Below are 23,333 nucleotides of genomic sequence, written 5' to 3' on the forward strand. Positions count from 1 at the left end.
CTGTTAGGAGATGTTCTGGTTTCATGATAGATCCAGTTGATATAATATTCATAGTCTATTTCATTGCTGCATATGAATAATACCGTATTTCCTGAGAAACGTTGTGGAGAGGAGGATATGTAAAGGGGTTGTACAGGTGTGGGTGGATGGGTGGGTGTTAGTGCAGCTGTCTCCTGGGATTACTAAGGAGGGAGGGTTGGTGTGTGTGTGTGTGTGTGTGTGTGTGGCGGATGGGGCGACAATTACGTACAAACACACACACTGCTGCTGACCGTTTCTAGAACATGGAGTCCAGTGGTTTAATCAGCACGGGGGTGTGTGTGTGGGAAGAGCTCAAAGGCTGTGCTGAAGAGTCCTCTCAGAGAGAGGGAAAAGAGAGAGATGCACAGAGAGAGAGCGACGGAGTGAGTAAGAGAGACTGGAGAGAGTGAGAGTACAGCTGCCGCAGCGAAGCATCTAGGTTGTGGTCTGAGTCACCTGGGACTCATTGGTGCAGCCTGGTTGGTTCTACACACGCACACGCACACACGGACACACACACGGACACACAGGGAAGCTGCTCTGCTCTCTGGGATGAATGGGGCTGAATAAATGCTGTCTCTTAAATGGCACCCTATTCCCTACATAGTGCACTAGTTTTGCCCAGAGCCCATACAAAGTAGGGTGGGAATAGAAAGCCATTTGGAACCCAGAGAGAGAGGGAATATAAGAGAGGAACAGAACAGGAATGTTGGAGGGAGAGTGAAAGTTACCATGAAAGATGACTGGAGATCTTCAAGGTGATGATGTGTGTTAGATCAGAAGAGCTTGGTGTGGCAGACGTTGTAGTCAAGACGACAAGGATCTAAATAAGTGGATCTCTAAATCGTAGTTGTGTGTTATAGCTTCCATCTAGAGAAGTAGATCTCTAAATCTTAGTCATGTGTCATAGCTTCCATCTCTAGAGAAGTAGATCTCTAAATCATAGTCATGTGTCATAGCTTCCATCTAGAGAAGTAGATCTCTAAATCGTAGTTGTGTGTTATAGCTTCTATGTGTTACACTAATCAATGACTGTTATCTATAGCCTCATCTGGTGTGTGTTGACTTATTGATTGATCTCTATCTGTCCAGGGTAAAGACCTGCTGACCCAGAAGATCCCAGTATGGCAGCAGGCTTGTTCAGACCCTAACAAGCTACCAGAGCGGGCCATGCTCCTAGCCCAGCAGATGGGCTCCGGGTCCAGCACGGGCACCGCGTCCCTGACCATGGGGGGCTCCAGCCCCCTGAACACCTCCAAGTCTAACCTGTCCAACCTGGTCATCTCTGACCCCATCCCCGGGGCTCAGCCACTCCCTGTCCCCCCTGAACTGGCTGTCTTCATGGGTGGTGGGCTGGGGCACCAGGCGGTGAGTGTTGGGCTGGGGCACCAGGCGGTGAGTGGTGGGCTGGGGCACCAGGCGGTGAGTGTTGGGCTGGGGCACCAGGCGGTGGTGGTGGGCTGGGGCACCTGGCGGTGAGTGGTGGGTGGGGCACCAGGCGGTGAGTGGTGGGCTGGGGCACCAGGCGGCTGGGGGTGAGTGGTGGGCTGGGGCACCAGGCTGGGGCACCAGGCGGTGAGTGGTGGGCTGGGGCACCAGGCGGTGAGGTGGGCTGGGGCACCAGGCGGTGAGTGTTGGGCTGGGGCACCAGGCGGTGAGTGGTGGGCTGGGGCACCAGGCGGTGAGTGTTGGGCTGGGGCACCAGGCGGTGAGTGGTGGGCTGGGGCACCAGGCGGTGAGTGTTGGGCTGGGGGGCACTGGGGCACCAGGCGGTGAGTGGTGGGCTGGGGCACCAGGCGGTGAGTGGGTGGGCTGGGGCACCAGTGTTGGGCTGGGGCACCAGGCGGTGAGTGTTGGGCTGTGGGCTGGGCTGGGGCACCAGGCGGTGAGTGGTGGGCTGGGGCACCAGGCGGTGAGTGGTGGGCTGGGGCACCAGGCGGTGAGTGGTGGGCTGGGGCACCAGGCGGTGAGTGGTGGGCTGGGGCACCAGGCGGTGAGTGGTGGGGCTGGGTGAGTGTTGGGCTGGGGCACCAGGCTGGTAATGTTGATGTCTGGGGAAGGTTTCTCTCACTCAGCTGTGAATCATTCAGCTGGGGAAGTTGGTGGGCTGGGGCACCAAAGTGGTGGGGCTGGGTGAACAGCAGCTGGTAATGTTGATGTCTGGGGAAGGTTTCTTTTGTGAATATTAGTTCCTACCAAAGCAGCAGCTCCTCTTCCTGGGGTTTATTATGGATCCCCATTAGTTGTCAGAGTGGTAAAGGTGTCAGAGCAGTTAAAGGTGTCAAATATATGAAGCATAGGGAAGCATACAATATCTTTGAAGACGACAGAACAGACTCTAACATAGGTGCCTATAGCTTAAATGGTTCAAGACTTAATGTTGGTGGTTTATTTTGTGCACATTTATATAGTTCCAGTTGATAACGATCTTGAAGTTAGGATAGCCTGAATGTCTTAAAGTTGGTCTTGTAGCTTATTTGGCCAAGGAGCAGGACCATTTTAAATACCTACCACTGTGTTACTGTGGTTCTCATTCAAATCCATGTAAATGTATGCTCATTTTAAATGCATTCAAACCCATGTAAATGTATGCTCATTTTAAATGCATTCAAACCCATGTAAATGTATGCACATTTTAAAATGCCTATATTTTGAAAAATATATAAACAGTATTACATCTGAATGCGTTCAATCTAAGTTGGGTCAGTGTGAACATCTCTGAGCAAACGTTAGTTTGACATTGATCTCTTAAACGGTTTAAGAGCAGAGTCGAATCCAGATACGTCCCATTCAAGCCTAGGGAGCTTTTACTGCCATTTTTAAAATGGTTTCAGGAAGTATAAATGTTATCTGAATGCAATGAATCTAATTTGGGTCAGTTTGGAGTTGACAGTTTAAACGGGGAAAGAGGAGATGTATAGAAATGACATGTTTTACCATTCATGTCTATGGCCCGTTACCCCCCCCCCCCCCCCCCATTTGAAATGCATTAGGAGCTCATTTAAATATTGTTATAGTTTAAAAGGTATAAATGCTACCCAAAATATATTTTCAAGCAACCCGAGTTGGGGCAGTCTGGAAGTTGATTTCGTTTGAACAGTTTAAGGGCTAATAATAATATGAGTATATAAGAAATGTAGAGAATACACACCTAATTACAACAAATGAATTGATGCTCTTAATTTAAGCGTGGATTTCAGGCGAGTGTGTCTGTGAATAAATTGTCTCTGCTTCCTGAGTAAACAGACTAAACCAGCCTGTAGCCAGAGACTTCTGGCCCTCGGTGGGGAAACTAAACGTCTCATTTACATATTACACTTTTAATGATGCAGCTTATTAATTAGGTATTACACTCGTTTTGTAAGATGAGAAGTGGAGGCTTTACATATGACCTATGAACAACACCTCTATCTGAATATTAATTCTCTAACTGGATCTTTGCCAAAAGATTTTATCCATCATTTCACTTTTTGAATAAACCAACAGGAAGTCAGTCAACAAACTGTTTAAATCGTCTCTATGCTCCATGGCAGAAGGTGAAGAATTGCAGGAAATGACCTCTAAAAGTTCTCTCTGCTGTCAAGAGGGGGGCCGCTAAAATGTTTAGCTCACAAAGTTGCTGCATGTGTGGGCGCGGATGTGGGCGCGGAGGTGGGCGTGGGTGCGGAGGTGGGCGCGGAGGTGGGTGCGGGTGTGGGTACCCCCATCATATTTGATTTGGCCCCACCCCCATCATATTTGATTTGGCCCCACCCCTATCAAAGTAGCCTGTCCCTGTTCTAGACGAAACATTGAACACAAGACTGTATATGGATATACTGTAGCTTCTCCCACACACACTATAGATACCAGACCATATATGGATATACTGTAGCTTCTCCCACATACACTATAGATACCAGACCGTATATTGATATACTGTAGCTTCTCCTACACAACCTACACACACTATAGATACCAGACTGTATATGGATATACTGTAGCTTCTCCCACACACACTATAGATACCAGACTGTATATGGATATACTGTAGCTTCTCCCACACACACTATAGATACCAGACTGTATATGGATATACTGTAGCTTCTCCCACACACACTATAGATACCAGACTGTATATGGATATACTGTAGCTTCTCCCACACACACTATAGATACCAGACTGTATATGGATATACTGTAGCTTCTCCCACACACACACTATAGATACCAGACCGTATATTGATATACTGTAGCTTCTCCTACACAACCTACACACACTATAGATACCAGACCATATGTACAGTATACTACTGTTGTTAATGTGTCATGTAGTGCACAATTCCCCAGCTGGTGGCCCGTCAAATTTACCATCTACAAATGATCATGTTCCGGCCCACCGATCATGCGCTCAATCTTTTTTTTAAATCTAAATCTAGTTGATGATCCCTGCTGTAGTGCATGTTTCTGAATGTATATATTCCGTGTTTCCAGAGGCTGATGGGTTCAGATGGGATTTCCATGGTGAACGGTACGACAGGACTCCACGGAGAGGAAGAGTACTGGACAGAGGGGGGGGTGTCAGTCTCCCAGCTCCAAGGAAGACCCTCCTCCCCCCAGGCCCCTTCCCTACCCCAGGGACAGGCCCCCACCCAGAGACAGGTCAGCACAGAACACAGAATTACATAGATAGTATATATACTGGTAGTATATTGTACAATTGATATCCTCCAGGGATCCGTCTTAGTGTCTGCTAATGCTAAAATGTTATGTAAATGTGTGTCTGTTAATATTCAAGTGGATGCAGATGATTCTGTAACTGTTGTTTCTACACTGGGTCAAAACAAGCAATGTGATTGGTTGAGAAGCGTTCCATGTGATTGGTGATCGCTTAGGTCGCTTTGTTTTTGCCCATTCTAACGTTCAATTGAACAGTAACTGAATGCCTCGATGCCTGCCTGCCTGCTTTATAAAGCAAGCCACAGCTACGTGACTCACTGTCTGTAGGAGTGATCTATTTTCATGAACGGTGTAGTGTACCTAATAAACTGTCTACTGAGCATATATATATATATATATATATATATATATATAATAAACTGTCTGGTAAGAGAACTGACTGTATATATATATATGTGTATATATGTGTGTATATATATATATGTGTATATATATATATGTGTGTATATATATATGTGTATATATATAATCTCTCACACACACACTGTATGTAGATAATATACAGGTCATGTAGATAATATGCAGGTAATGCATGTATCTCTATGCAGGTCAGTGAGCACTACTCCAATACCCTGCCCGTCCGCAGGCCCCAGCCTGCCAAGAACAAGACCTCTGTTGGTAAGAGAACTTAAGCTAACTCTGCTAGTCTCTGGTAGATAACTGTTACGTTACTGTCTGGTAAGAGAACTTAAGCTAACTCTGCTAGTCTCTGGTAGATAACTGTTACGTTACTGTCTGGTAAGAGAACTTAAGCTAACTCTGCTAGTCTCTGGTAGATAACTGTTACGTTACTGTCTGGTAAGAGAACTTAAGCTAACTCTGCTAGTCTCTGGTAGATAACTGTATACTGTTACTGTCTGGTAAGAGAACTGTATACTGCCAACGTCACGAAAACAGGTTAATCTCCTCAAAGCAGATGGGAATAACAATGACGTTGTGAATCAGCTAGTCTTAGTAACTAAATTAGCAACTAACATAGCATCTTCCTTAGTAAAAACTCTTCCAGGAGCCACATTGTGCTGTGTAGCGTGACACTGATGTCCCCCTTCTCCACCCCGGCCCCAGGTGAGACCCGTACCCTGCCCAGGTCTAGCTCCATGGCAGCGGGGCTGGAGAAGAACGGTCGTGCCCGTGTCCAGGCCATCTGCTAGTTCTCCCACGCGGCCGGAGACAACAGCACCCTGCTCAGCTTCTCTGAGGGAGACGTCATCACCCTGCTGGTCCCAGAGGCCCGTGACGGATGGCACTACGGGGAGAACGAGAAGAACAAGATGTAAGTGTCTGTCTGTCACAGAGACATGGAATGAAAGCTTGTGTGTCCAGTACTACATATCAATGGAGGCTGCTGAGGGGAGGACGGCTCATAATAATGTCTGAAACTAAATGGAATGGCATCAAACACATGGAAACCATGGAAACAATGGAAACAATGGAAATAATGGAAACCATGGAAACCATGTGTTTGATGCATTTGAAACCATTCCACTTACTCCGCTCCAGCCATTACCACGAGCCCGTCCTCCCCTATGAAGGTGTCCTGTTGCTGCATATTAACCTGTTGACTGACATTCAGAACTGAGGATTTTGAGCAAGTCTTTGGTTAAACATCAATGCGTGATTTCCACAGAGTTAAACGCAGATCTCAAGAGGATTCAGATCTAATGTAGTTTCCAGCATGCGTCTTCATCTGAACTCATCTTACCTGTTTCCCCCTCAGGCGTGGCTGGTTCCCCTTCTCTTACACACGTGTGCTGCCAGAGAGTGAGAAGGAGAAGCTCCAGGTGAAGTAAGTAGATAATATCCTAGCCAGTACTATACAGTTCAGGTGAAGTAAGTAGATAATATAATATGCTAGCATTCAGGTGAAGTAAGTAGATAATACTAGCCACCATTCAGGTGAAGTAAGTAGATAATATCCTAGCCAGTACTACACAGTTCAGGTGAAGTAAGTAGATAATATCCTAGCCAGTACTATACAGTTCAGGTGAAGTAAGTAGATAATATCCTAGCCAGTACTATACAGTTCAGGTGAAGTAAGTAGATAATATCCTAGCCAGTACTACACAGTTCAGGTGAAGTAAGTAGATAATATCCTAGCCAGTACTACACAGTTCAGGTGAAGTAAGTAGATAATATCCTAGCCAGTACTATACAGTTCAGGTGAAGTAAGTAGATAATATCCTAGCCAGTACTACACCATTCAGGTGAAGTAAGTAGATAATATCCTAGCCAGTACTACACAGTTCAGGTGAAGTAAGTAGATAATATCCTAGCCAGTACTACACAGTTCAGGTGAAGTAAGTAGATAATATCCTAGCCAGTACTACACAGTTCAGGTGAAGTAAGTAGATAATATCCTAGCCAGTACTACACAGTTCAGGTGAAGTAAAGTAGATAGCCAGTATCAGTTCAGGTGAAGTAAGTAGATAATATCCTAGCCAGTACTACACAGTTCAGGTGAAGTAAGTAGATAATATAGCCAATATCCTAGCCAGTACTACACCATTCAGGTGAAGTAAGTAGCTAATATCCTAGCCAGTACTACACAGTTCAGGTGAAGTAAGTAGATAATATCCTAGCCAGTACTACACAGTTCAGGTGAAGTAAGTAGATAATATCCTAGCCAGTACTACACCGTTCAGGTGAAGTAAGTAGATAATATCCTAGCCAGTACTACACAGTTCAGGTGAAGTAAGTAGATAATATCCTAGCCACTATACCATTCAGGTGAAGTAAGTAGTACTACACCATTCAGGTGAAGTAAGTAGATAATATCCTAGCCAGTACTACACCATTCAGGCTGGACACATGTTCAGGTAAGTATGATAAGCCAGTACTACACCATTCAGGTTGTAGATAATTACATAATATAATGTCCATTTTTAATAAGTAGATATATATATTTCACCTTTATTTAACCAGGTAGGCAAGTTGAGAACAAGTTCTCATTGACAATTGCGACCTGGCCAAGATAAAGCAGTTCGACACATACAACAACACAGAGTTACACATGGAATAAACTAAACATACAGTCAATAATACAGTAGAAAAATAAGTCTATATACAATGTGAGCAAGTGAGGTGAGAAAAGGGAGGTAATGGCAAAAAAAGGCCATGATAATATACAATATAGCAAGTAAAACACTGGAATGGTAGATGTGCAATGGAAGAATGTGCAAAGTAGTAAAAATTGATTTGATTGACTGAATGATTGCTGTCCCCTCCAGTCTGCACCATGGGAAGAGCAGCAGCACCGGGAACCTGCTGGAGAGCGACATGTCTCTGCCCATGCCCGACTACGGCCTGACTGCCCGCCTGCTGGCACAGAGCCTGGCACAGAGCAGACCCAGGCCCTACAGCATGGCAGGCTTTACCACACAGGTCAGTGTTTGTGAGCGAACACGCAGTCGGACAGATGCTGACACACAGATGGATAGACGATGACACACACCAGGCCACGGCCCTACACCATTTTCTCTACACAACTGAAACAGACAGCCATATACTTCTAAAGACACACAACAAACACAATCTCCCACTCCCAGAACAATGTGAGATTCCCTCTTCCCAGTAATCCACTGTGGTTGATTAAGTCTGGAGAGTAGAGGTGTCTGGTCTGATTGGCTATCTGGAGGACCAGACAGAATCCCACTCAGAACACACCATCTTCCCAGTAATCCACTGTGGTTGATTCAGTCTGGAGAGTAGAGGTGTCTGGTCTGATTGGCTATCTGGAGGACTCCAGTCAGTTTGCTCTGTTAACACTATGTACTGTAATGAGTAATACTGCAGGAGAACACAGGGATATAGAGTAGGAACGTGACTCTGGCGCCATCTGCTGGAGGTTCTCTATCAATAACTGCTTTTATACATGAGAGTTTCTGACAGTACATCTATAAAATAGACACTGTGTGAGTTATCATACACGACCATACTTGGAGCTCCCGAGTGGCGCAGCGGTCCGAGGCACTGCATCTCAGTGCTAGAGGCATCACTACAGATCCTGGTTCGATTCCAGACTATCACAACCAGCTGTGATTGGGAATCCCATAGGGTGGCGCACAATTTGGCCCAGCGTTGTTAGGGTTTGGCCCGGGGTAGGCCGTCATTGTAAATAAGAATTTGTTCTGAACTGACTTTCCTAGTTAAAATGAATAAAAAAATGTAAAATGAAAATACAGTTACGCACAGTAATTGATGTATCATTAGGCCATGCTAATGTTATCTTTGTAAGGTATTAACTATTAACGGATTTGTGAGATTTAGGAATGAACTGGAGTGTTCTAATGTAAGAATGAACTGTGTGTTAAGGAGTGTTCTAATGTAGGAATGAACTGTGTGTTAAGGAGTGTTCTAATGTAGGAATGAACTGTGTGTTAAGGAGTGTTCTAATGTAGGAATGAACTGTGTGTTAAGGAGTGTTCTAATGTAGGAATGAACTGTGTGTTAAAGTGTTCTAATGTAGGAATGAACTGTGTGTTAAAGTGTTCTAATGTAGGAATGAACTGTGTGTTAAGGAGCGTTCTAATGTAGGAATGAACTGTGTGAAGGAGTGTTCTAATGGAATGAACTGTGTGTTAAGGAGTGTTCTAATGTAGGAATGAACTGTGTGTTAAGGAGTGTTCTAATGTAGGAATGAACTGTGTGTTAAGGAGTGTTCTAATGTAGGAATGAACTGTGTGAGGAGGAGAACGTTCTAATGTAGGAATGAACTGTCTGTTAACGTTCTAATGTAGGAATGAACTGTGTGTTAAGGAGTGTTCTAATGTAGGAATGAACTGTGTGTTAAGGAGTGTTCTAATGTAGGAATGAACTGTGTGTTAAGGAGTGTTCTAATGTAGGAATGAACTGTGTGTTAAGGAGTGTTCTAATGTAGGAATGAACTGTGTGTTAAGGACAGTTCTAATGTAGGAATGAACTGTGTGTTGTTAAGGAGCGTTCTAATGTAGGAATGAACTGTGTGTTAAGGAGTGTTCTAATGTAGGAATGAACTGTGTGTTAAGGAGTGTTCTAAGGGAGTGTTCTAATGTAGGAATGAACTGTGTGTTAAGGAGTGTTCTAATGTAGGAATGAACTGTGTGTTAAGGAGTGTTCTAATGTAGGAATGAACTGTGTGTTAAGGAGTGTTCTAATGTAGGAATGAACTGTGTGTTAAGGAGTGTTCTAATGTAGGAATGAACTGTGTGTTAAGGAGCGTTCTAATGTAGGAATGAACTGTGTGTTAAGGGTGTTCTAATGTAGGAATGAATTTGTGTTAAGGAGTGTTCTAATGTAGGAATGAACTGTGTGTTAAGGAGTGTTCTAATGTAGGAATGAACTGTGTGTTAAGGAGTGTTCTAATGTAGGAATGAACTGTGTGTTAGGAGTGTTCTAATGTAGGAATGAACTGTGTGTTAAGGAGTGTTCTAATGTAGGAATGAACTGTGTGTTAAGGAGCGTTCTAATGTAGGAATGAACTGTGTGTTAAGGAGTGTTCTAATGTAGGAATGAACTGTGTGTTAAGGAGTGTTCTAATGTAGGAATGAACTGTGTGTTAAGGAGCGTTCTAATGTAGGAATGAACTGTGTGTTAAGGAGTGTTCTAATGTAGGAATGAACTGTGTGTTAAGGAGTGTTCTAATGTAGGAATGAACTGTGTGTTAAGGAGTGTTCTAATGTAGGAATGAACTGTGTGTTAAGGAGTGTTCTAATGTAGGAATGAACTGTGTGTTAAGGAGTGTTCTAATGTAGGAATGAACTGTGTGTTAAGGAGTGTTCTAATGTAGGAATGAACTGTGTGTTAAGGAGTGTTCTAATGTAGGAATGAACTGTGTGTTAAGGAGTGTTCTAATGTAGGAATGAACTGTGTGTTAAGGAGTGTTCTAATGTAGGAATGAACTGTGTGTTAAGGAGCGTTCTAATGTAGGAATGAACTGTGTGTTAAGGAGTGTTCTAATGTAGGAATGAACTGTGTGTTAAGGAGTGTTCTAATGTAGGAATGAACTGTGTGTTAAGGAGTGTTCTAATGTAGGAATGAACTGTGTGTTAAGGAGCGTTCTAATGTAGGAATGAACTGTGTGTTAAGGAGTGTTCTAATGTAGGAATGAACTGTGTGTTAAGGAGTGTTCTAATGTAGGAATGAACTGTGTGTTAAGGAGTGTTCTAATGTAGGAATGAACTGTGTGTTAAGGAGTGTTCTAATGTAGGAATGAACTGTGTGTTAAGGAGTGTTCTAATGTAGGAATGAACTGTGTGTTAAGGAGTGTTCTAATGTAGGAATGAACTGTGTGTTAAGGAGCGTTCTAATGTAGGAATGAACTGTGTGTTAAGGAGTGTTCTAATGTAGGAATGAACTGTGTGTTAAGGAGTGTTCTAATGTAGGAATGAACTGTGTGTTAAGGAGCGTTCTAATGTAGGAATGAACTGTGTGTTAAGGAGTGTTCTAATGTAGGAATGAACTGTGTGTTAAGGAGTGTTCTAATGTAGGAATGAACTGTGTGTTAAGGAGTGTTCTAATGTAAGGAATGAACTGTGTGTTAAGGAGTGTTCTAATGTAGGAATGAACTGTGTGTTAAGGAGTGTTCTAATGTAGGAATGAACTGTGTGTTAAGGAGTGTTCTAATGTAGGAATGAACTGTGTGTTAAGGAGCGTTCTAATGTAGGAATGAACTGTGTGTTAAGGAGTGTTCTAATGTAGGAATGAACTGTGTGTTAAGGAGTGTTCTAATGTAGGAATGAACTGTGTGTTAAGGAGTGTTCTAATGTAGGAATGAACTGTGTGTTAAGGAGTGTTCTAATGTAGGAATGAACTGTGTGTTAAGGAGCGTTCTAATGTAGGAATGAACTGTGTGTTAAGGAGTGTTCTAATGTAGGAATGAACTGTGTGTTAAGGAGTGTTCTAATGTAGGAATGAACTGTGTGTTAAGGAGTGTTCTAATGTAGGAATGAACTGTGTGTTAAGGAGCGTTCTAATGTAGGAATGAACTGTGTGTTAAGGAGTGTTCTAATGTAGGAATGAACTGTGTGTTAAGGAGTGTTCTAATGTAGGAATGAACTGTGTGTTAAGGAGTGTTCTAATGTAGGAATGAACTGTGTGTTAAGGAGTGTTCTAATGTAGGAATGAACTGTGTGTTAAGGAGTGTTCTAATGTAGGAATGAACTGTGTGTTAAGGAGTGTTCTAATGTAGGAATGAACTGTGTGTTAAGGAGTGTTCTAATGTAGGAATGAACTGTGTGTTAAGGAGTGTTCTAATGTAGGAATGAACTGTGTGTTAAGGAGTGTTCTAATGTAGGAATGAACTGTGTGTTAAGGAGTGTTCTAATGTAGGAATGAACTGTGTGTTAAGGAGTGTTCTAATGTAGGAATGAACTGTGTGAGGACTGTTCTAATGTAGGAATGAACTGTGTGTTAAGGAGCGTTCTAATGTAGGAATGAACTGTGTGTTAAGGAGTGTTCTAATGTAGGAATGAACTGTGTGTTAAGGAGTGTTCTAATGTAGGAATGAACTGTGTGTTAAGGAGTGTTCTAATGTAGGAATGAACTGTGTGTTAAGGAGTGTTCTAATGTAGGAATGAACTGTGTGTTAAGGAGTGTTCTAATGTAGGAATGAACTGTGTGTTAAGGAGTGTTCTAATGTAGGAATGAACTGTGTGTTAAGGAGTGTTCTAATGTAGGAATGAACTGTGTGTTAAGGAGTGTTCTAATGTAGGAATGAACTGTGTGTTAAGGAGTGTTCTAATGTAGGAATGAACTGTGTGTTAAGGAGTGTTCTAATGTAGGAATGAACTGTGTGTTAAGGAGTGTTCTAATGTAGGAATGAACTGTGTGTTAAGGAGTGTTCTAATGTAGGAATGAACTGTGTGTTAAGGAGTGTTCTAATGTAGGAATGAACTGTGTGTTAAGGAGTGTTCTAATGTAGGAATGAACTGTGTGTTAAGGAGTGTTCTAATGTAGGAATGAACTGTGTGTTAAGGAGTGTTCTAATGTAGGAATGAACTGTGTGTTAAGGAGTGTTCTAATGTAGGAATGAACTGTGTGTTAAGGAGTGTTCTAATGTAGGAATGAACTGTGTGTTAAGGAGTGTTCTAATGTAGGAATGAACTGTGTGTTAAGGAGTGTTCTAATGTAGGAATGAACTGTGTGTTAAGGAGTGTTCTAATGTAGGAATGAACTGTGTGTTAAGGAGTGTTCTAATGTAGGAATGAACTGTGTGTTAAGGAGTGTTCTAATGTAGGAATGAACTGTGTGTTAAGGAGCGTTCTAATGTAGGAATGAACTGTGTGTTAAGGAGTGTTCTAATGTAGGAATGAACTGTGTCATGGTAATGCTCTTTTCCATTTCAGCCTGCCCTTGAGGACTATGACAGTCGCTTTGCTGCTGCAAGGTAAGAATGTTATTATCAACTGTGAACCACTGACCTGGTAGTTACACTGAGTGGTATGAATGACTGATCACCATGTAGTATGAATGTGAACTACTGTACTGACCTGGTAGCTACACTGAGTGGTATGAATGACTGATCACCATGTAGTATGAATGTGAACTACTGTACTGACCTGGTAGTTACACTGAGTGGTATGAATGACTGATCACCATGTAGTATGAATGTGAACTACTGTACTGACCTGGTAGCTACACTGAGTGGTATGAATGACTGATCACCATGTAGTATGAATGTGAACTACTGTGGCGGGCCGGGCGCAGTGCACGCTAACCAAGGTTGCCAGGTGCACGGTGTTTCCTCTGACACATTGGTGCGGCTGGCTTCCGGGTTGGATGTGCGCTGTGTTAAGCAGTGCGGCTTGGTTGGGTTGTGTATCGGAGGACGCATGGCTCTCGACCTTCGTCTCTCCCGAGCCTGTATGGGAGTTGTAGCGATGAGACAAGATAGTAGCTACTAACAGTTGGATACCACGAAATTGGGGAGAAAAAGGGGGTAAAATTTAAAATGTAAAAAAATAAATGCACAGCACTGACTAGACTGGGATATGAGAGTAAAAATAAAACTACAATGAACAAAAATATAAGCGCAACATGAGTTACAGTTCATAAGGAAATCAGTCAATGGGAATAAGTTCATTAGGCCCTAATCTATGGATTTCACATGACTGGGAATACAGATATGCATCTGTTGGTCAGAGATACCTTAAAAAAACAGTAGGGGAGTAGATCAGAAAGCCAGTCAGTATCTGGTGTGAACATCATTGACCCCATGCAGTACGACATCACCTTCCCATAGAGTTGATCAGGCTGTTGATTGAGGCCTGTGGAATAGCTGTGCAAAGTTGCTGGATATTGGCGGGACCTGGAACACGCTGTCGTACACGTTGATCCAGAGCATCCCAAACATGCTCAATGGATGACATGTTTGGTGAGTGTGCAGGCCGTGAAAGAACTGGCACATTTTCAGCTTCCAGGAATTGTGTACAAATCCTTGCGACATGGGGCCGTACATTATCTTGCTGAAACATGAGGTGATGGCGGTGGATGAATGGAACAACAATCGGCCTCAGGATCTCGACATGGTATCTCTGTGCATTCAATTTGCCATCAATTCAAATGCAATTATGTTCGTTGTCCTTAGCTTATGCCTGCCCATACCATAACCCCTCCGCCACCATGGGGCACTCTGTTCACAACGTTGACATCAGCAAACCGCTCGCCAACACGACACCATGTCTGCCATCTGCCAGGTACAGTTGAAACCAGGACTCATCTGTGAAGAGCACACTTCTCCAGCGTGCCATTGGCCAGCGAAGTCTGTTACGATGCCTGTCAGGTCAAGGCCCTAATTAGGACTACAAGTATGCATATGAGCTTCCCCGAGACTGTTTCTGACAGTTTTTGCAGAAGTTCTTCGGTTGTGCAAAAGCCTCAGTTTCATCAGCTGTCTGGGTGGCTGGTCTCAGACGATCCCACAGGTGAAGAAGACGGATGTGGAGGTCCTGGGCTGGCGTGGTTACATGTGGTCTGTGGTTACACGTGGTCTGTGGTTACACGTGGTCTGTGGTTACACGTGGTCTGTGGTTACACGTGGTCTGTGGTTACACGTGGTTACACGTGGTCTGTGGTTACACGTGGTCTGTGGTTGTGAGGCCGGTTGGACGTACTGCCAAATACTCCATAATGACATTGTACGCGGCTTATGGTAGAGAAATGAACATGAAATTCTCTGGCAACAGCTCTTGTGGACATTCCTGCAGTCAGCATGCCAATTTCACACTCCCTCAAAACTTTTGGGACATCTCAATTTCACACTCCCTCAAAACTTTTGGGACATCTCAATTTCACACTCCCTCAAAACTTTTGGGACATCTGTAGCATTGTGTTGTGTGACTGCACATTTTAGAGTGACCTTTTATTGTCAACAGCACAAGATGCACCTGTGTAATGATCATGCTGTTCAGTCAGCTTCTCGATATGCCACACCTGTCAGGTGGATGGATTATCCTGGCAAAAGAGAAATGCTCACTAACAGGGAGGTAAACAAATTTGTGCACAGAAATAAGCTGTTTTGTGCGCATAGAAAAATTGGGGAAACTTCTATTTCGGCTCATGAAACATGGGACCAACACTTTACATGTTGAGTTTATATTTATGTTCAGTGTAGATCATTAAAGACCAATATTGCTTTGATGTGGAAGTTTAGCTGTTTAGTTTGAGTTCAAACTTGGAGACACTGCAGCTCTTCAGGCTTTGGATAAAAGTGTCTGCTAAATGGCATATATTATATAAGACCCGTCTTGGATGTCCAGCTCTGAGGAAGCTTTCATTTCTCCTCTTCTGGGGTCTTGCTTTTTCCTCAGACTCCATAGCTGCTATATTGACTTGTGTCATTTAATGACAACAGCATTTCATATAACTAGTGTCTCGAAGGTTTATTCTCCAACTGTTTCTGAGTCAATGTTTATCTCTCAAACTGACTCTATCCCAAGTGGCACCCTATTCCCTACATAGTGCACTACTTTTAACCCCAGCCCAATGGCACCCTATTCCCTACATAGTGCACTACTTTTAACCCCAGCCCAATGGCACCCTATTCCCTATAGTGCACTACTTTTGACCAGAGCCTTATGGGCCCTTTTCAGAAGCAGTGCAGATAATTCGGAATAGGGTTTCATTTGGGACAGAGTTAGTTTCTGTAATCCAATCAGAAGTCAGATCCACTGCTCTGGGAGGAGGGGTTAACCTAGGTTCATCCGAAGAGATTGATGTATTTCTGTCTGTCTGACAATGGGGAAGGTGTGTGTGTGCACACGATCGCGTGTGTGTGTTTACTTGTATGTATGTGTCTTGTGACATATCGAATGACATCATTCTGACCTCATGTTGACATCACTGCTTGGTGAGGCTGGAGCTCTGATGAGCTCTGGTCTGGCGCTACAAGTGCTTCTACATAGAGTTTGATAGAGAGCTCTTTTTTGCATCTTTGCCATATTGGCTTCTGTGACAGCATTGGTCGCACCATTGAGGGATTTCTCAATTTTAAAGGAAAACTACACCCAAAAAGGGATTTTTTTGGTATTTGTTTCATTAGTACATTGTTGACGTAGTACCAAAAATGTTTTACTTGTCAGCAATCAAGTTTTCAACATATGTAACTTTAAAAATAAATCATACCCATCATATGATGCTGTATTTTATGGGGATGATTTCAGTTTTTTTTAAGTTGCATATCTTGCTGACATGAAAAACTTTTTGGGGACTATGTCAACAATGGACCAATGAAACAAATACCAAAAGATCACTTTTGGGTGGAGTTTTCCTCTAAAAGAAAGAAGGCAATTTCTTCTTCTTCTATTGACAGTCGGTTAACAGACTGAAATGATCAACACTGCCACCTGTAGTCTGTTGTCTGAACAGGTATAAATCCATGGTTGGCTATTTACAACCACCTCCATTTATATGATGTTTGTTCCGTAGTATCATTGGCTGATCATTGGCTGATCCCTCCTGATGACCTGGATGGAATTATGTGATCCTTCCATAATCAATAGAAAGTCCCACCCAGTTGACTACTTCAAAATGGTGAATGTCCTCAATCGAGCTGTCCATGCTAAAACAGGCTTCGTTGCACTTGAGCTGTCTATCCAAGTCTATGGTTGTTTCACATACTCCTTTTGTTCCTGAATATCTGATTCTGGGTCAGATCTTGTATTTATAGACCCAACAGGCCCAGGGTGTCTCCACCCTAGAGGCACTGAACTCATCTTACACCAGACCCCCACTGCCAACCAGATGACTTGGATTACCTCATCACAAATGGCCTCTAGGTTACTTGGGTTGAATTTGCATATTGTTCAAAAAGACAAGTGATTCTGTGAAACATTCAAATATCAATACATTCCATTTCTTTACCCTTCAGAAGTTAGTTTTGTGCTATCATCATTAATATTCAGATAGATATAGAGGCCTGGGTCGTGTTCATTGGGTTACCAAACGGAGGAAAACTGACAAACAAGTGGTACTAACCTGGACTTGTACAATAAGAAATGCAAATGTCTGTTGCAAAGCGTTTTGTGTGTCCTAATGAACATGACCCTGATGAAGGGAGTCCCATCTCGGTAACTATGGCAGCCAGGTGTGTTTTGGTGTGAGAGGTTTAGGTGGGAGGGAAGTACTTGCTACTCGTGTGTGTGTGTTTGAGATGGACGACACTGCAGTCTGACTGTGCAGAATCACTGATCTTCAACTAACTACTGATCACTACTCATTGTGTGATCAAGATGAGTGATTCTGTGCCTTGCCTTGTTCAAACTGATCCACTCAAAACACGCTGATGGTACAGCACCCCTCTCCTCCCTACACCGCTCCTCCCAAATCCACCCCTGCCTGCCTGCCCTCCTTGCCTTGCGGCTGTCTTGTCCCTCCATCTTCTCTCGGAGTGTGTCTCTTCTCTTCCCACCTGGCAAGCTTCCTTTCTCTTTGTTCCTTGTTCCACAGTTCTGATCCCGATGGCAAATTGATTTCGACAGTGTGAGAACAGACAGACAGAGACAGCTCCCTACCGGATAGCACAGGGGCCACCCCCTTCTCTTCCCAACAATCTTACCACCCTTTCAGTCTCTTCCCAACAATCTTACCACTTAGTCTCTCCACAATCTCACCCCTTCGTCTCTCCCCCTTAGTCTCCTCCCTGTCTCTCCCCCTTAGTCTCCTCCCTGTCTCTCCCCCTCAGTCTCCTCCCTGTCTCTCCTCCCTGTCTCTCCCCCTCAGTCTCCTCCCTGTCTCTCCCCCTCAGTCTCCTCCCTGTCTCTCCTCCCCTCAGTCTCCTCCCTGTCTCCTCCCTGTCTCTTCCCCCTCAGTCTCCTCCCTGTCTCCCTCCCCCTCAGTCTCCTCCCTGTCTCTCTCCCCTGTCCTCAGTCTCCCCTGTCTCCTCCCTGTCTCTCCCCCTCAGTCTCTCCTCCCTGTCTCTCCCCCTCAGTCTCCTGTCTCTCCCCCTCAGTCTCCTCCCTCCTCCCAGTCTCCCTGTCTCTCCCCTGTCTCTCCCCCTCAGTCTCTCCCCCCTCCCCTCAGTCCCTCCTCTCTCCCCCTCAGTCTCCTCCCTGTCTCTCTCCTCCCTGTCTCTCCCCTCAGTCTCCTCCCTGTCTCCCCCTCAGTCTCTCCTCCCTCCCCCTGTCTCCTCCCTGTCTCTCCTCCCTCAGTCTCCTCCCTGTCCCTCAGTCTCCTCTCCCCTGTCTCTCCCCCTCAGTCTCCTCCCTGTCTCCCCCTCCCCCTCAGTCTCCTCCCTGTCTCTCCCCCAGTCTCCTCCCTGTCTCCCCCTCCCCCTCAGTCTCCTCCCCTGTCTCTCCCTGTCTCCCCCCCCTCCCAGTCTCCCCCTCAGTCTCCTCCCTGTCTCCCCCTCAGTCTCCTCCCTGTCTCTCCCCTCTGTCTCCTCCCTGTCTCCTCCCTGTCTCTCCCCCTCCTCCTCCCTGTCTCCCTCTCCCCTCAGTCTCCTCCCTGTCTCTCCTCCCAGTCTCCTCCTGTCTCTCTGTCTCCTCCCTGTCTCTCCCCCTCCTCAGTCTCTCCTCCCTGTATCCCCCTCCCCCTCAGTCTCCCCCTGCTTCCACGCACTCCTTCTCCAAGTCTCTGGAAGTCTCCTCCCTGTCTCATCCCTGTCCTCCCCTCAGTCTCCCTGTCCCCCTTTCTTTCCTTCTCCAAGTGGAAGAGCTCCAAGTCTCATCCCTCCTTTCTGTCCTTTCTTCCTCTCCTTGATCCCTCCTTCACTCCTTCCTTCCTCGGGTCGGTGGCGGTGACAGTGGCGGTTGGTGGGTAGAGGATGAGGAGGGCGCTGAGAGGGAGAGCCAGGGAGAAGCCCGTCCACCAATCGGCTTGCAGCGTTTTCCACTCTGAACTCTAAACTTTGAACTTCTCTATCTAATCAATGTCCGTGCGAGAGACAAAATGGACACTACTGACTCTCAATCTCAAACAAGACACTGCCTTTGCCACAGCTTGTCTTTGCCTTTCATGCATGTCCATGGTTGTGTCATTTTGTTCAATCTGAAAAGACATGTTCGTGTACGGTACAAGTGCCAAAAAGATCAACATTGTATACAGTCATTGTACTTCACTCAGCCACTGAACTGGACTAAACTGCTTTTCTCAAGCAGGTGGAATGACTCAACATGATAATGGAGACTTTGGATGTGTCAAATGGAACCCTATTCCTTGTGTACATTTGCCCAGGGCCCATTCTATGGGGAATAGGTGCTGTTTGTGACGTAGCCTTGGTTTGCATTGAGGCTGTGCAGATATTCTGTCTGTAGTTCCTTTGATATACACTATGTGGCGCTGCACTCATTGCCTGGTGTGACCTGTCAATGCTGAAGTCGATTTCAGGGGGTTTTCGACGGTGTCATTATGCCTTACTTCTGAAATGTTCCTTTTTTTCTGTGGTAGTTTAAATGTGCAACTTAGGTTGTGGAATATAAATATCTTAGTTTAACTTGGGCACCCCTTCAAATTTGACGCAAGAATCAACTTTTGTTTTATCAGCTTTTGTCTGGGTGATCATTACCATCCAGGACGAATTTCGTATTTTCCTCTTTTTATGATTCTTAAAATCAAGATGATTATTTTGTTAAAAATATAAATAAATGTTTCACAGTGCAAAATATATCTGGTTTCAAATTCAGATCACACTATATACATCCAGTCCTTTCTAGGACCTCCTCCAAGCCATTCCATGAGTGGTCAGTCTGAAATATTCATTTTCCTTCAAATACTCCTTGATGGAGCTCAGTTTGGACCTTTTCTGACCCCTGAATATGCTCTTTCAGCAGTTGGGGCAGTCATCATTGACCCCTCTACAACCATTTGAACCTTCCATGACCTTTGTCTAATTTTCTCCATAACTGCTGTGATCTAGTTGAAAGAAAGTACAAACAATATGTTTAATAATATGATTATCATCGTATGTCCTGAGTGATTATGTCCTTTTTTGGTCTTAATTTCTTTGAAAAATGTGTTGTGTTGTTGTAAAAAGATTTCCAGAAAAATATAAAATATTTATTTGAATAATATAAAAAGTCATTATCTTTGAGCATGCTACGGCGCAATGATCAGAAATGTGATACTATTGAACTTTGACATTGAATGTATGGTGACTTTTTACAAAAAGTATTCTAAATAAAACATATCTATATATTAATAAACAGTTTGTTCAGAGGAGAGATCTGTTCTGTCAAATGAATGACTTAAAAATATATATATTTGAAATTATTTAATTTAATATTTTTTCTATTTTGATTGACATCAGTATGTTTTGGACCAGTACTGGCCAAACATATGAAGTATTGTCTGTTGTCATGGTCGTCTGCATCGTCCACACCTCATCCCTACATCTCCCTGTCCACCTCATCCTCTATGCACTACCTCTGGCGTCCCATAGCAACCAAGCTCTGATTGCCACGTCATCATGATGTGATTTGAACCATTTGAGTATCAGTGTGTGTGGTGAATGTGTGTGTTTGTGAATGGCACTATAGATGTGTTCCTCTCCTTTCCTTCCTACCTCCTTTCCCTTCCTGCCTCCCCTCCTCTCCTTCCTTCCTGCCTCCTCTCCTCTCCTACCTGCCTCCTCTCCTTTCCTTCCAGCCCCCTCTCCTTTCCTTCCTGCCTCCTCTCCTCTCCTACCTACCTCCTCTCCTTCCTTCCTGCCTCCTCTCCTCTCCTACCTGCCTCCTCTCCTTTCCTTCCAGCCCCCTCTCCTTTCCTTCCTGCCCCCTCTCCTTCTTCAGACAGTATTTCTCTAGTTTTGCTGCCATGTGAATATAATCCTGGTTTGTTTGAACTTCCAGTTGTATTAGGGTTATAGCCTGAAGCCATAGGACACATCCTAGTACCCCCTGTGTATAGTCCTAGTACCCCCTGTGTATAGTCCTAGTACCCCCTGTGTATAGTCCTAGTACCCCCTGTGTATAGTCCTAGTACCCCCTGTGTATAGTCCTACCCCCTGTGTATAGTCCTAGTACCCCTGTGTATAGTCCTACCCCCTGTGTATAGTACCCCCTGTGTATAGTCCTAGTACCCCCTGTGTATAGTCCTAGTACCCCCTGTGTATAGTCCTAGTACCCCTGTGTATAGTCCTAGTGCCCCCCCTAGTACCCCTGTGTATAGTCCTAGTACCCCCTGTGTATAGTCCTAGTACCCCTGTGTATAGTCCTGTGTATAGTCCTAGTACCCCCTGTGTATAGTCCTAGTACCCCCTGTGTATATAGTCCCCCCTGTGTATAGTCCTAGTACCCCCTGTGTATAGTCCTAGTACCCCCTGTGTATAGTCCTAGTACCCCCTGTGTATAGTCCTAGTACCCCCTGTGTATAGTCCTAGTACCCCCTGTGTATAGTCCTAGTACCCCCTGTGTATAGTCCTAGTACCCCCTGTGTATAGTACCCCCTAGTCCTAGTACCCCTGTGTATAGTCCTAGTGTATAGTCCTAGTACCCCCTGTGTATAGTCCTAGTACCCCCTGTGTATAGTCCTAGTACCCCCTGTGTATAGTCCTAGTACCCCCTGTGTATAGTCCTAGTACCCCCTGTGTATAGTCCTAGTACCCCCTGTGTATAGTCCTAGTACCCCCTGTGTATAGTCCTAGTACCCCCTGTGTATAGTCCTCGTACCCTGGTTGTGGAGACCTGTAGTAGAGAAGGTGCTGTGCTATAGCAGCCACACAAGTCCCATTGACAGCTCTGTGGTTAGGCTTTTTACACATCATCTCTGCAGGCAAAACATCAGGCTGTGACTTGGCTAAGTTGAGGGCATGAAAATGTGTATCGTCAGTCTTCCATCTTCACAGATCCAGTCCAAAGAGCTGGTTTCCCAGACACAGATGAATCCTGTAGTCTTGGAACAAAAAAATAATAATTTCTCAAGCAACCATGATTTTTAAACCAGGAATAGATTGCCTCCCAAATGGAACCCTAATCCCTTTATAGTGCGCTACTTTTGATCAGGACTCTGGTCCAAAGTAGTGCACTATATAGAGAATTAGGGTTCCGTTGTGGACATATACCAGGTTTAATTTGTGCCTGGGAAATGAACCGTATATCAGTTGACGTATGTTCATCTGACATCCGACTAACTGGCTGTGCCAATGCCTTTAAGAACTGTGACCTCACAATGCATGACTTCACTATGAGAGATGAGCTTTATGCACCCTATTCCCTACATAGTACACTCAAACGTAGTGCACTGCATAGGGAATACGGTGCGGTTTTGGATGCACACTAAGGCAGTCAAACCCAAGGGTTTTCTTTACCTTCCAGTTTGGGTCCAGAAATGTCCCGGTTCTGAAAGAACAGGACGTCAGTAAGTCACCAGCCTCCATCGCCGCTCACTCAGCCAACCAATCACACTCTCTCTGGTTCTCTCGGCTGTCATTGGCTGTCTGGCTTCAGTAAGGTGCTGGACATCCCTGTTTTTGTTTTTTCCTTTTCCAACCTTCGACCTCTCTGATTGGCTTTCCTTCCTGAGGTGGGGTTTCTTCCGGCCAATCCAGGAGGCCCTGGGTTGCAAAATAATGTTTTTCCTTGGAGGTAAAAGTGTCAGAAGACTCTAAGTCCTTCTAACCCTGCCTGTCTGTTCTGTACTCAGAGTAAATGTCTAACACTTCACTACAACAATAAGCACTACAACATTGTTTGTTCTCGCCTGCATGCTGGCTCTAACATTCCCTTTATAAATAATAACTACAGACACACATTAAGAAACAAAAGTATTTAGTCAGTGGAGAATGGCTACTGTTATTATACCTTCTGGTTTCTATAGGGGGCGCTATAATCTACCAAACAGAAGACTGAAGATAAATACCTTAGGGGGGGTGATGAGTTGGGATTAGGGGTTTGACCTAAGTGTCTTCCATGTGTGTTCTATCCAGACTAAACATCTCTCTTCCTTGCTCCCTCTCTCCACAGTGACCGAGCCCTGGAGATTTACTTCAGACAACCCATCAATGATGACAGATCAGCCCCTATATTCTACTAGCAGGGGCCTTCACAGCACCCCTGTAGGTCCCTGGCCTCTCACCCTCCCCTCACAGCACCCCTGTAGGTCCCTGGCCTCTCACCCTCCCCCCACAGCATCCCTGTAGGTCCCTGGCCTCTCTCCCCCCCCACAGCATCCCTGTAGGTCCCCTC

At 44.5% G+C, this 23,333-nt stretch overlaps 1 pseudogene; it reads left to right on the forward strand.

Moving 5' to 3' along the window:
• LOC135554697 (brain-specific angiogenesis inhibitor 1-associated protein 2-like) overlaps positions 1-23,316 on the forward strand; it is a 45,028-nt pseudogene extending 21,712 nt beyond the window's left edge.
• The last annotated feature ends 17 nt before the right edge of the window (positions 23,317-23,333 follow it).

Source organism: Oncorhynchus masou, chromosome 14 (genome assembly GCF_036934945.1).
Source record: "Oncorhynchus masou masou isolate Uvic2021 chromosome 14, UVic_Omas_1.1, whole genome shotgun sequence".
In the NCBI taxonomy this organism is placed as follows: domain Eukaryota; kingdom Metazoa; phylum Chordata; class Actinopteri; order Salmoniformes; family Salmonidae; genus Oncorhynchus; species Oncorhynchus masou.